The sequence below is a fragment of the Palaemon carinicauda genome, chromosome 15 (genome assembly GCF_036898095.1).
Source record: "Palaemon carinicauda isolate YSFRI2023 chromosome 15, ASM3689809v2, whole genome shotgun sequence".
Taxonomy (NCBI): Eukaryota; Metazoa; Arthropoda; class Malacostraca; order Decapoda; family Palaemonidae; genus Palaemon; species Palaemon carinicauda.
Genome location: NC_090739.1, coordinates 140,017,229 through 140,032,374, shown reverse-complemented (window position 1 = coordinate 140,032,374; position 15,146 = coordinate 140,017,229). Strand labels below are relative to the sequence as shown.

The 15,146-nt window shown below is 35.3% G+C and overlaps 1 long non-coding RNA gene across 1 annotated transcript; it reads left to right on the top strand.

Annotated features, from left to right (window-relative positions):
* Positions 1-251: 251 nt before the first annotated feature.
* On the top strand, positions 252-11,073 carry LOC137654790 (uncharacterized). Its single transcript, XR_011046721.1, has 3 exons — positions 252-312; positions 9,215-9,395; positions 10,211-11,073. It is a non-coding gene; the product is annotated as an uncharacterized lncRNA (long non-coding RNA).
* The last annotated feature ends 4,073 nt before the right edge of the window (positions 11,074-15,146 follow it).

Genomic DNA, 15,146 nt, shown 5'->3' with positions numbered 1-15,146 from the left:
TCCATTAACTTATCCAGCTACTTGCTGGTAATCTAGCAGTATATGAATGATTAAGCTTCAAGCCTTGTCTATTTGACCTCATACTTATCTCTCCCATCCCCCAAAAAATCTTGTCACTCACGTCTCTCCTTCCTTTCAAGAAACAACCCCCCTTTTTGGGCCGCGGCGGGGGTGAGGTGTTTCGGCACTTGCTTTTTAAATCACACAGCTTTACGTCCTAACCCTCTTTTTTTCTTTCTTTCTCCTCCCCAAGGTTCATCAATGCGCGCCGTCGTATCGTGCAGCCAATGATAGATCAAAGTAACCGCGCTGGTAAGTCAGTGAGGCCATGTGCAATATATGCCCATGAGTTACAAAAAAAAATAAAAACTGACTTGTCAGTCATGCAGGAATTAGAGATTGAGATATTTAACAGATACTGGCTGAGTTTTTTTTTTTTTATTATTATTATTTTTTACTGTACTGACTGGCAAGATCCGTAATACCTTTTTTTTACTATTACTGTAGTGTTGTGATGATTATCTATAAATTTCTTTAATCTATTGATGCATCCATCATGCTTGGCAGGAGATCAGGATTTTAATCGGAATGGGCAAAGTCTTTATAGATCAACAGCTTTGTCCAGACCAGTATAATATCCATGTTTTCTCTGCTTATAAGCTAAGGAAAAAACAAACTAAAAATGATTAGCACGTATCATGTGGTAGCTCGGCCTTCTTTGGAAAGAAATGTCGTTCATTGTAGTTATTGAATTAGTCGTAGAGAAATCGTAAATACAGTAATTGTAATAATTTAACCTCTGTTGTAATGAGTAGATAACGATTTGTTTGGATTAACATTATATCAACGTAGTTCAAGAAGGCTTTTTGTGAATATTGAAGTGGTTTGATTACATCGAAACGTTCACCGACTATAGAGAGAGAAATTATTAAACCATTGGATTATCTTTCAATGTTGGAATGACGGACCAACGACTTTTCTTTTATAACTCAAGAAAAAAAAAGTAAACGAAAACTCTTAGCTTTGACCTCTTATTAACTGCTTGGCTCGCTGCATGCTGCATGATTTTGCATCTAACCAATTAATGCATAATGTTCTGGAAGTTTGGACTTGTGTATAGGAAATAACTATTATCGAGATAAGATAGCTCGTAAGGAATAACATTTGAACAATATGTAATATATAGAATTCCTCTAAAAGATTTTGACGTGTGAACAATATGTAATATAGGATTCCCCTAAAAGTTTTAAACATGTGAACAATATGTAATATAGGATTCCCCTAAAAGTTTTTAACATGTGAACAATATGTAATATAGGATTCCCCTAAAAGTTTTTAACATGTGAACAATATGTAATATATAGGATTTCTCTAAAAGTTTTAAACATGTGAACAATATATAATATAGGATTCCTCTAAAAGCTTTTAACATTTGAACAATATGTAATATAGGATTCCTCAAGTTTTTAACATTTGAACAATATATATAGGATTCCCGTAAGTTTTCCATTCACCCAACTGCACTAATTTCATTTAAATTTTAGAATATTCTCTACGAATATATTTTTTTTTATAGACTTTGGTAATTAATTAAAAATAATTTGCCAACGAAATATCCACTAATACATTGCACAGGAACCATTACGTACAATAAAAAACGGAAGGGAAATGAGAGAAGGAATTGTAGATGAACACGGGGCAAGAGAGAGAATAACAAATGGGCGAGTGGTTGAAAGGGCTTCAGACCCCTCCGGGTTTGGAGGTGGTGGTGGCAGCAGCTCCACCACACCTACCCCTGCAACCCCCGACTTTTCATTCAACAGCTCCGCCGCACATCAAATTAAAAGCGCTCCCTAAAGTTTTCCATTTAGGCGGCTGATGAAAAATTCACGGTTGCCTACTTTCCATAAATGTTTTTCCATTTCCCCCCTCATTAACATGTTGCGAGAGCTTGTTTAAAACTTTGCTCATAGATGGGCTCGCTCTCTCTCTCTCTCTCTCTCTCCCCCAGTGGCCCGGTTAAAGAGACTAGCTCGCTTTTCCAGCCCAAGGAAGAAAGAAAGAAAGAATCTCATTTGCGTTTCACACTGGTTTTATCCCTGAGCAGTATTTTGCTTGTAAAGTAGATAATTGAAGTAGACAACTTGGGTCTCCGGTTTTATAATCGAAAATAGGGGGATTTAGATACCGAAGAAAAGTTTTGAATGATGTGAATTATTTGATCGTAGGTGTGCGTTGGAAGTAAATAAAAAGAACTATTATGGGTTTTAACTTTTTAAAGGATTTGTTGTTTTAGCTGGTTACAGCAAGTTACTTTTTACATTGTATAGCTTCACCGGACAGTAGATTAAAATATTTTGGATCTTGTAAGTCGCGTAGATTTCGAGAAAGGCATCACATACATTCAAAGATTTCAGAGCGACCCGACTGTCAAAATTAGTAGAGATTTGTAAAGTACCGCGAATAAAGCGAAAGTTGAAGAGGAACAAAATGTCGGAACGATCCCTCCTTTTTTCCCCCATTCTTCGAATTCAATAGAGAACAGGAGATAAAGCCGAGGCCCATGAATAGAATTTGGAAAAGGTGTGTGCGCGCGAGAGGCCAAGAGGGCGCTGTTACCCCTTCGCGAGAAATGTCATTCCATACGGTTCAGAATCCTTGTGAATGGTACCAGCTTTCCAACCACCATTGGTATCTTTGCCGCTTCACACTCTTAGGCTGTTTTGAATCCCTCCAATTAATTCTCGGGTCCGGGAGACCCCTTTTGAAGCGGCCGGGAAAGAAGTAAGATCGTTTACAGCGGCGTGAGTGTGCAACATTTATTTTCCCTCTTGCAACGCAAAAGTCGGTGTGGCCCGGGAGAGTTTAAAAGTAGTGAGGAATGCGTACCTATTCTTGCGGCTTCCAGGTGTAATCAACCTGCGAGTGGCGTCATTCTGTGAAATACGCTGGGGGGGATTTCGTACGCTTTTTTTTTCTCTTTTCTATAGTTAATTATGCACAACGTTAGTAGTTGAAAATAATCAAAGGAATTGTGAAGTCACTAGCTTTATCGAAAGCTGCTGCTGCTGCTGTTTCTTTTTTTTTTTTTTTAAGAAGTGGGTCAGTAAACCTAGTTGCTGCAGCGCGTTATTTAGATGTAACAGACTCATTCATTATAAAAAATAAATAATAGCGTTTATACATACTATTTAGTAGTTCTATTCCAGTCGTACGACGTATAGTAGACATCACCGCCATCAAATACTAAAGATGAGTTTTAATATGGATGGTTTCATTCTCAAAGGAGGCAAGCAAGACTTGGAAAATATTTGTAGGGTTGTGACGATTTTTTTTTTTAATTGCATAGAAGTAGAATTAAAATTGCGTATCAAGCTAGTAAAAATAATATGGTCTTGCATATATATACAAGACATCGTTGACTCTTCGTTAAATAAATACTTCGGTTTTCGTTGAATTAAAACATTTTGAAAAGAATGCAAAACAAAATAAAATAAACATAATTTGAAACGGAGGACTTGATGCTGTCTTTTTAATTAGATTATACATGCGCAGGTGCGCATTCTTGGCCGAACAATTGAAAAACCATAAATAAACTTTTTAATCCATCCTTATAAAGTTAGTTGGTAACTGATAAAATGGAGGAAATGTAATACATTGTAATATTTTCGGCTAATGAGTCTTTCCTATTCTTGTAACCTAAGCTCACCCTGCACGGATTGTAATTAAAAAAAAAAAAAAAAAAAAAAAGTGAGAAGTGCATAGTTTTAAAAAGATGTTAAGAGTGCATAATTAAAAAAAAAAATTTAGACGTGCATAATTAAAAAAAAATGTTAAGTGCATAATTAAAAAAAAAAAATGTTAGAAGTGCAATTCCGTTTAGTGTTGTGTAAAACGACATAGATAACATTCGTCCCTTTTTTACAGAATCAAAATAGACCGTCTGATTAGTAAGGCCATAATTGCAACAAATGTTGATAAATGCATCATTCAAGGAACCTGTTATATACGAAGATGAATCCTCGTAACAGTTTGAATTTTATTAATATTACGAATCCATCTGTTTAATTTGAGGGGACACGAACTTAAGACACTAACTCTGCAAATGGTCAAAGAATGGCGGTAGTTGTACGGTATATCCGAATCACAATATAGTGAAAATCATATATGTTAGTACGGATTTTACATATTTCCTTTGAGTAACTCGGAAACCGGAAGTATAAAGTTTAAGATTCTGCTAAATTTCATCAAAACGTAGAAATATATATTCTTGTAATTAATTAATTACAATTTTAAGATTTTATTATAAAACTACTTGACTCTATTATAGACTAATTTTTATCTATTCCGGGTGTAGGACAAAAAAAAAAAAAAGAAAAAAAAAGTTGATATAAAACAAAATCTGTGTTAAGGAGATATTAAATTGTCAAGCGTAACGGTTGTTTTGACCAAAATATCTATCGTTATCAACAAACTAACTTTTGGAAGTAATTCGTTCGTAATCAAGAGGGGATGTAAACCATAGATAATGTGGCTGCTTTGTCCAAACTAAATGTTTTTATCGTTATCAAAAAACCTAAATGTTTTTATAGATCAACTATCCTAAATGTTTTTATAGTTATCAACAAGGTAAATTTCTGAAGTAATTCATACGTAATTAAGAGGGAATGTAAATCATATAAGATAACCTAAGTACAAATAAATACAATAAATTCCTAATAATATGTCAACGACATAATCCTTTCGAATCCTAGCTGCTGATCCCCCGCCAAGGCCATCTAGTATGCGTATCTATCTTTTTTTCCATCCCATTTGTAACCGACAGGAAATTGTAGCTGACGACGAGAGATCCATTACTTGTATGGCGAAAAGATTGGCATCATTTAGACCACAAAAGTCATCCCATCAGACCTGAATGTAGGCGCAGATTTAACGTTCTCAGGGCTGTTGGAAATTTGGGGGAGGGGGTGGGTGGCGGGGGAAATGTTGGCTTAATGAAACTGTTCTGTGCTCCGTTGAAAGTGATATTGCTGCCCATTTCCGTTGTGTCATTATTATACCCAAAAGTATTGATAAATGGCCCCCTAGATGGTTTTGCCGTCCGAGGAGTAGGGAGAGAGGGCTATATGGGGTTGTGATGGGAGAAGGAAAAAGACTATTGAGTTGCCATGTCACACGATTTCAGCGTCCGGGGAATATATCAGAGATTGATGTAAAAAAATAACGTATTCACTGATGTTATTCATTGTGTTTTGGTAATACAAAATCCAAAAGCATGAGTAATAAAATCTACGCAAGATTATCGTCCCATATGGCTTAGAAATGTTCATTATGAAGGAAGGAAAAACTAATATGATAAATAAAAGCGTAGTGGTGGCGACGTCGGGCACCGACCGGTTGGCAAGAAGGCCATCATAGAGATAACTATTAGTGATAGAGGAAGCGTACGCTAAGGAAATGGGGACTGGAGAGGGGGGGGGGGGGACTGTGCGGCCGAGGCGGAATCGGATAAGGGTGCCCTTCATTCGGTAGACGAACGAGTGTCCTTCGTGGGGGAAGAGCGGGTTTATGCAAGATTTGGAACGAAATAAGAGTCCATATCTATATGACTGGCCTCATATAAATCCAGTGTATATGGGAGAGATTAATTTTTTTTCCCCTAGTAATTAAAAAAAAAATTAGCGTTTTATTTAAGAAATAAAACGTCGTCCTTCGACGTGAATTTATATTAACTTGAAAGTAATGGTAAATGGAATATAGTTCACAGTATTCAAAATGGAAATGTAAAACCGGAGAATTATAAACGCGTTTAAGAAATAGAAAGTTAATATTAAGAATGATTTCAATGATCAGTTTCTTTAGGCGTAATATAGTCTGTGAACGCAACCTTGTTATATATAATGGAGAAACATTGGTTATATATAATGGCGAAACATTTGTTAATTAAGAATGCTGGTCATAATTAGCTCTTTTTTTATTGGCATTATATAGAGGTCTTTGAGTAAAAAGTACTTTTAATTACAAAATCGTAATCATAATCACCAATGGTCCAGTGACTGAGAAAGAAATTTAGTATTCTGACAGTTATGCAAAATTCCATTAATGTTAAAACTAGGAGTTTTGACTTTCGTAAGACACTTCTCTATATATCTTAATTTTGTTTACTCAATGGCATTGTGTGTAGTTTAGGATAAGAGAGAAGCTTTCTAAAATCCTAATTTTAGTTTCAGTTCTTCCAACTACTGTTTGTACAATTGTTTAATATTGAAATGATCAAGTTACAGAGATAGAGTACGATTATAGAGTGTCAGATGCTAAGATCCCGAAAATAGAGTTTACCGATATGAAATATCTGTTGAGACGAAACGCTTAAAAGTAATTAATAAATCTTTACTTAATATGAGCACTGAGACCCAGAAATTGTTACACCGAAAATAAACGTTTTCACTGATTCAATGTATATATGTTTAACTTGTGTTCTGCATTTTTTATGACTTGTTATATTTACATAGATACATCAACAGAGTTACGTTTAAGAAATGATAGCAAGGGCTTACAACTTGGTCATTAACTGAAGGAGCGTTGTTCTGAAGGTCTCTATATATTAATCATGTTCACAAAACGAATATAGCTTTAAATTTTGTCTTAACGTGAAGGAAGGTTAGTGAACATGAATGAAGGTTTCCCATTCATGTTCTCATATTTTTAAGCAGACCTGCATAGTTCAAGAGTAATTACGGAGAATTATCATGATTAACTGCACCTGAAACAATATCTTACATAAATTACTAGGGATTAAATATTTACTTGATTATGACTTAAGTAGATAATTCGTTCACGCATTACAAATTTTCTTGAATGGTTAAATAAGGTTTGCAAGGGAGCTGTTTACGAAGGGAGCAAGCTTCCAAAAAAAGCTCATTTTCACTCGTTTTGTCGTTTTCTCTTTGTGAACTAACGGAAAAAATTAAATTTTAAAAGCCGTAACCTGTCTTTCAAATATATTCCCGATTTTCCCATTCCATATTTTCTTTCCGGTTGCAAACTAATATGTAAAATGTTATTACATAAGTCACATATTCTCGAGTATCTTCCATTTCATAGTTTATCTATACAAACTATTGCCAACTTGTTGCAAACTAATTTATCTATACAAACTATTGCCAACTTGTTGCAAACTAATTTGTAAAATATAATTATTGCACAAGTCACATATCCTCGAATATCTTCCATTTCATAATTTATCTATACAAAAAATTGCCAACTAACCTGTAAAAACTTACACTTTAGCATGATAATTAACTATGCATGATTAAGCTTTGTATTGGAACAGCCTGCATGTACTGTACTATTCTACACAAATATTAGATGTATGTGGTGTGTGCCGGGCGTGAGCATCGTTTGAAGTAGATTTAAGTACTAGATTGTAGTGTTAGTAGTTCGTAATTATAAGATTGTGAAGAGAATATTAATTCTAAGTTCATTTAGATTTAGAAACGCCACTCTCTCATTTTAAATTGATTTGGAATCAGAAACCTACTCTCTCTCTCTCTCTCTGATTTTGAATCTGAAACCTTACTCTCTCTCTCTCTCTCTCTCTCTCTCTCTCTCTCTCTCTCTCTCTCTCTCTCTCTCTCTCTCTCTCTCTCTCTATCTTCTTCCCCCAGCAGTAAATGCCCTCTTTTTCCCCTCCCTCGTAACATCTCTGGTTCTCGCCTGCAGCACAGTAGCCAGAGGGGGAGGCGGGTGGGGAAGATCCTCATCAGCTGATTGAGAAATCCTCTTAGGCCTGTGGGAAGGATAGGCCTATTTTTGTGCATTTTGACAAGGCATGACGGATTGTTGGTAGAATGGTAAAATAAAGAAGAGGACGTCCAGTGTATAGATAGATGGTATAACCGGCGTTTGATCAAAAGAAGTACAGTCTAGTCATAAACAATGAGGTTGACCGACGTCTAGATTGTTTGTTTGTTGTAGTTATTCAGAGATTCAAATAGTGTTAATTTTATTATGCATATTTACACAATTTAGAAATAGATTTTATTCTAGATTTAAAAAATCATTAATTAATGTAAATATATTTTTTAATACTTGCCGGTCGTAAAACTTGAATGATGCGACTGTTGAATTAAACATTCGTATAGTATAACACCTTTTTGATATTTGCTAGTATAACCTATAATTGTCTGGTCTCGGCTGTAAACATTAAGTAATTCTTGTAAATACTTCAATGAATGCGGATGTAGCCTACAATATAATTCCTAGTTAATATCTTTTTAATACTTAACTGATCATAGTCCCATAAAATTTTGTTGTTCTTCAACGACACTTTCTAGTCTCTTTCATTGTCATAGGCCACAACCTAAACGGTACAAGATATAAAGCACGTAGATGAGGAAGGGGGTGGGTGGCTTTAGGGGGGTGGGGGAACCCTCCGGAAGAGTTATTTTTTTTTTCTCTCTGGCACCCGTCCGCGGGACTATTATCATCAAAACAAAAAGACATGAACGGGGCCTTTTGTCGGGTCCTGTGTCTTGCCCAGGGCTTCCTTTTTCATCTTCCTAAATTCGTCTGTGAATGAAAAGTGAGCAAAAGGGGTATACAGAGGAAGGGGGGAAGAGACACAAACAGACCCCAGGAAAGGAAGTGACATTATTTTCCTTTTCCTTTTCTCTACACACAATGAATGAACTTCTTTTCTTCTTCTTACCGCGCTCCTGTATTTTTATTCTTTCTCTCTATTCATCTTTTAAGTGGGTTCTTTAATGGATACGTAATATCGTAATCGGGAGAAGAGAGTGGCTGTATTTGTTTAATTTCCCAATGGAAATGAAAGTGCCAGTGACTAGTTTCTATCAAGGTCAAATGTCAGTCCAAGACTAAGAATAATCAATGATATTAGAATTACAGTAAAGTACACGGTTGCAGCTGTAATGAAACACGAATCTCACTATATATAAAGTAATTTCATAAAGTTTCTTGAATATAACAAACTATAAGTCATTTTATAGTTTTCAGGCTTATTAATACTTATTAGGCTAATGTTAAATTTTTGAAAGTTGCATAAGTCATTTTTAAAGTTATTGGAATAAATTTTTTCAATAATACAGCCATTTTCAAAGTTGTTTGGATAATTTTTTTTTTTTTTTTTTAGAAAGTAAGAAGCAATTTGTAATCAAATTTGGACTGATTATAATTATACCTTTTGGCACAGTGCCGCACTTTTCAGGTCCGGCGGGGGCGTACTCTCCCGACGCGGCGTCCATGGGTTACATGATGGACGGCCAACAGCACATGTTCCGTACCGCCGATCCTTACACCGACCACGCCGCTGCCGCGGCTTACTACGGACATCCTGCGGCCGCATACAACTACCCCCATCATCTATAGGTCCGGTAAGTTTACTACGCCAACCCATCCCAGTCGTAAGTTCCCATTGTAGATAAGATGAAAGTGCGTCACTTTGTTTTAAATTGTCTTGATTTCCCTATTTAAGGTTTCTTTTGACATTATTTATGGCTACTAAATTGTTACTTTCATAAATTCTCTTGATTTCCCCATTTAATGTTTTTGACATTATTTATGGCTAGTAAATTGTTACTTTGATAATTAAGTAAATTTACAAGTATAATGATAAAACTAATAGACTACTAGTTCATGCAAACGGTACATTAAAATATTATTACACTGAGAAGTGTTTGAATCAAAATCGTACATATAATTTAGGGGCTGTTTGACATAATTATTATGGTCACACTAAATTGTTTTACTTTGATAATCAAGTAAATTTAAAATTATAATTATAAAACTGATATACTACTAGAGTTTACAAATAATATATCAAAATATGAATTCAGTGAGAATTGCTGGAATATAATTTTGTGCATATAATTTAATAAGTAAAATATTTAGTTTCGTTGTTAAGTAGCTGATGCATACTTTGTATACTCCTTTTTGATACCCTGAGTAAAACTAATAAAACTGTTCTTATTTTTGATATTCTGAGTAAAAATTTTAATAAAACTGCTCTTGTTTTTAATATTCCGAGTAAATACTATAAATTATTTTGTTATTCCATAAGAAAAATGCTCTTATTTCTGATATTCCGAGTAAACATTATTGAATTATTATGTTATTCCCTAATATAACTGCTCTTATTTTTTATATTCCAAGTAAAAATACTAATAAAACTGTTCTTGTTCCTTTGCAGCGTGTAGCGGTGTCATTTAATGGGTGTGTGTTGAGGTGGCGGCGAGTGGCGCTGGCCGCTTCCGCCGCCTTGCGGCGCCAAGTGTAGTGAATGAGTGTGTCGGGAAGGTGCTCATGATTGTGACCCCGGTTCCACCGGCGACAGAAAAAGGACTGTCTTAACTTGAAAACACCGGTGTGGGCCGCGAGTGTATGAAGCCTGTTTTATTAATGTTGCGGCCGTCTGTGAACAGGCGGTGGTGAAAAAAAAAATAAAAACTAGAAACTGTGTACAATAATAATTATTTTAATCTTGATGGCTCATGCACACAAGTTTGGTGGAGAGGGCGGATAAAGAGGGTGTGACGAAGGTGCTGTGGGTGGTTAGGGGCCAGGGGGGACTGACCACCCCTGGGTATTTTATACCCAGGATGGAACCCAAGGCAGTGGTAACCCCCCCATCCCCCTGGTTTGTTACGAAGTGGTATGTGAGCCACTTTTCTATCTTCCTGTCTCACTCATCAGCGAATCATCGTCAACCTCAGCTTATACCTCATTCATCACAGAATATGGCAATAATTCTCTCTCTCTCTCTCTCTCTCTCTCTCTCTCTCTCTCTCTCTCTCTCTCTCTCTCTCTCTCTCTCTCTCTCTCTCAGGGGATATCCCTGCAAGTAGAGATCATGGAATTAAAATCCTACTACTTTGGACGCTGGCATTCCTGGACCAACTCAGTCACGATTGAAGACTTCAGTACATAAAGTATCAAGAAAGAAGACTCCAGTAATTTGTCACTGGCTCAGTCTACCCTGTCATCTCACTTTTTCTTGAAACTATCGACAGGTGATTATACAGAAGCTGTACACAAGCAAATACTTTTCTGACATAAGAAAAAGTAATTTGATCGAGGTTTCAAGAGACACTGTTAATCAAGCAGCCATCGTTTCAAATATTGAAGAATTGTTAACATCGGAGTGGTTATGAAGGACCAACTTTAGGTTTTACTTATAACCGGTATTTGCTCGTCGACTCTTAAGCGCAATTAGTTCCTTGAAAAGATTTTAATTCATCAATTCTCATGGGTGTAACTGGAATATTTTTCAAATGTTTTGAAAATACTCAGAGATGCATATAAAGGAAGTAACAAATTATTGAAGATCGAGATGCATTATAGAAATACTTTCAAGAAAACCATGGTTAGAGGTCTCGACTATGAAAAAAAAAAATGGATAACATCGAGATGGAAATCTTAGAATAAAATGTTTATCTGAAGATAATAAGTGAGTTGGAACCAACAAAATTTCAAGATAATAAGTGACAACATTACAAGGCTTGTCTGGAATTCTCAAAATTGAAATGATCAGTTCTCTCCCCCCTTCAGGCTTAGGGATTAAGAAAATCTGTAGACTTTAATGCCAGCCCCAGCCCCTACAGAACCCCTCCTCACCCCTCAATTACGCCCGACTTTTGCACCCTGATATTGCAGAAAGTATTGAGAGAGAGATTAGACTGTGGTGGATGTATACGACTATGTGAATTCTGTATACGATTGGAGTTTTCATATTGTACATTATTAACTTTTGGTGATTTTACATAAACTTTATAAATAAAGTGACTTTCTGCAATAGCTTGTGGATTAAGAATGCCTAGAAATACCTCGATTTAAAACAAACCTCAATGTCTCATTTTTGCGACCGGTTACCATCATCACCAATTAATAATTCTCTGGTAATATTGATTGTAAAGAAGAAAGAAAATACCTGAAAAAAATGTTTAAACGTATGAAGAAGACTGAGGAAGAACAGATAAAAAAAAGTTATATGTAACATAACTGCTTTAGTGGTGAGAGCTTCCCCATGATTTTTTTCCTTTTTTTATATACATATATATATTAATCCTAAGGCCGGTTCCCTAAGAGGCGGCAGCAGGGATAGTGATACCAGACGCAAGCGGTTAATGTAGCCCCTATTATGTGTATTTACTTCTAGAAGAGGCAGGCGGCGGCGGCAACAGAAGCAGCACTTATGAGACCACCTGTACAGTGCGTGCATTTGTCATCCCTGATAATATAAATAAAAGCAAGACTTTTTGACAACTGTAAAATGAAATCACGATCTTGTGGGAACTCGTTGCTACTCCTACTTAACTTTGTATAAATAGGTAACATTAAAAAAAAAATTCGAGCAAGAAGTTTAATAATTAAATAACCAAACACACTTTTCACACATGCAGCAATATTGATATTATTTCTGTGATGTTGGGTGTCGAGAGTGAAGGACTAATTGTGAATTTGGCAAGAAGTTGACTATGCCAATGGTAAAAGGGCAATCTCGGACGACGCCTGTTGGTGGTACTCCATACCCTCCTCCTCCCCTGATAATTGAACTAACTAGACAAGTTTTTTGAGGAAAAAAACATTGGATCTTTCGAAAACCCAGAAAATCCAATTACCACACTGAAGCCACCACGTGACATCCCCTAGCCTGCCCTGGAGCTTTCTGGCCAGATCAACTTCAAGAACCGAGAAGCAATTGGACACTTCGGACCCCCTCACCCGTTACGTGTTTATAAAATACTGTCTGGTGCCATTGTAGAGCATCGCGTGGCAGTATTAGAGTGGGTATTTATGTTCAGTTTTCCACTGGTAAACATGTAAACAGCCCTTTTCATGCGCTCACTTCCGGCTAAGATGAAGGTTTATAAAGTAATGCTTTGTAATTTTTCTTTTTTCATAATTATTTTAATTTTGGTGTATTCCCCAGAACAATGTGTAATTAGGCTTAAACGTTAATTCCAGACTCCTTAAAAGAAAATTAAAAAATTTTATGTTAATTGCTTCAAAATTGAAAATAGTTTCTTTTAAGGTTTATGGCTAAGAAATCTGACCGGAGGTTGTATGTTTCCAAACAGTGTAAGGATTTTTACGCTAGCAAAAGATACTTGAGATATCTAAAAGATTTTTTAAGTTAATTGAAGAAAAGGAATTTTAATATACACGTGAAGGATGTGACCTGAAGTGCGTCTGCAGATGTGAAAGTGAATTTTCAGTATTTTTCTTTATGGTAATTTTGTATTCAGTTTTTGTAACATGAAATGTTGTTCAACTGTTTTGAAATTAAAAACATTTAACGAGATTATTTTTAATTGCTAATATGATTATGGCTATTTTCTACTGATAATTTTTCATGAATTCATCTCGTTAATCTTAAAGAAAATGTTGAGGAACACGAAAAAAAAGCCAAGCTTCAAAAACCAAAAAAATTAGACTCTGTTATTACTGTGTTTAATGTGTTGCCATTAAAAAATATTTCATTAATTCATCACTTTGATTTAAAGAAAATGATGTGGAACACGAAAACAGCCAAACTTTTAAAACAAAAAAGTTTTTTTTTTTTTTTCAATTCTGTTATTAGTGTGTTCTTGTGTTGCCATTCAAAATATTTCATTAATTCATCTCTTTCATTTAAAGAAAATGTTAAGGAACACGAAAACAGCCAAGCTTAAGATAACAAAAAGGTAATTCTGTTATTACTGTGTTCTTGTGTTGCCACATTGTAATATTATATAATGAAGCTGTTTTTTGGCGTCAGTGGACCCCGTATGGTTAGGTAATTGTGTAGTATTAAAAAAAAGTCTATCCGATTTCTGAACAGCTTTTTTTCCTTGTTTTTTGTACATACTGAACGTTCCCCCCCCCCCCTCCCCCCCTCTCAGGCAGCGACTGGTATGCCGCCTACCCGCGAACTCGCTGCAAAGTGTAGAGTGATATTTCTACAGTGGTTGTATATTTGTATCCTAAATTCAACTTCTACATAAAAAAAAATAAAAAGAAAACATTGTTACAACAAAGTTCAAAAAATGTCTGCAATTCTGTAAAATACATTTTTTAGCTCTTATAATATAATAGACTATCAGTAAGAAATTCAGTTGATCCGTTATATCGAAATTCTCCTTCATCCCCATATCAGCATTCAATGAGCAACATTCAATGCTGCATATTGTGTATATGATTTTTCCAAAAATAAACGTGTTTTAAACTATGTTTGGCTTTCCCTTATTCCAAAAGGTTTATTACTTAAAAAATGTGATTTTAAACTGTTTTGCTCTCCTTATTCCAAAAGGTTTATTACTAAAAAAAATGGGTTTTAAACGGTTTTGCTCTCCTTACTCCAAAAGGTTTATTACTTCTTTAGTTTTTAAACTGTTTTGCTCTCCTTATTCCAAAAGGTTTATTACTAAAAAATGGGGTTTTAAGTGGGTTTTTGAACTGTTTTGCTCTTCATTAAACCGCAATACATGAATTTAAAAACAATCAATTTCCTCTGAATCCAGGGAATTTAAAAACGCAATTTCCTCTGAATTAGCGAAATTTAAAATCAAGCAACTTCACCTGAATGAGGGGAATTACAAACAAGCAAAAAAAAAGGAACTTCCTGTGAATCAGGGGAATTTAAGAACTAGCAACTTCAACTGAATCAGTGGAATTTAAAAACGCAACTTCAACTGAATCAGCGGAATTTAAGAACAAGCAACTTCAACTGAATCGGTGGAACTTAAAAACGCATCTTCCTCTGAATCAGCGGAATTTAAAAACCGGCAAAAAAAAACAAGCAACTTCCTCTATATCAATGGAATTTTAAAACAAGCTACTTCCTCTGAATCAGGGGAATTTAAGAACAAGCAACTTCAACTGAATCAGTGGAACTTAAAAATGCAATTCCTCTGAATCAGTGGAATTTAAAAACTGGCAAAAAAAACAAGGAACTTCCTCTGAATCAAGGGAATGTAAAAACAAACTTCCTCTAAAAGAGTGGCATTTAAAAACAAGCAACTTCCTCTGAATCAATGGAATGTCAAAACAAACAACTTCCTCTGAATGAATGGAATATAAAAACAAGCAAAAACCTCTGAATAATTTAAAAACAAGCAACATCCTCTTAATGAGCGGAATTAAAAAAC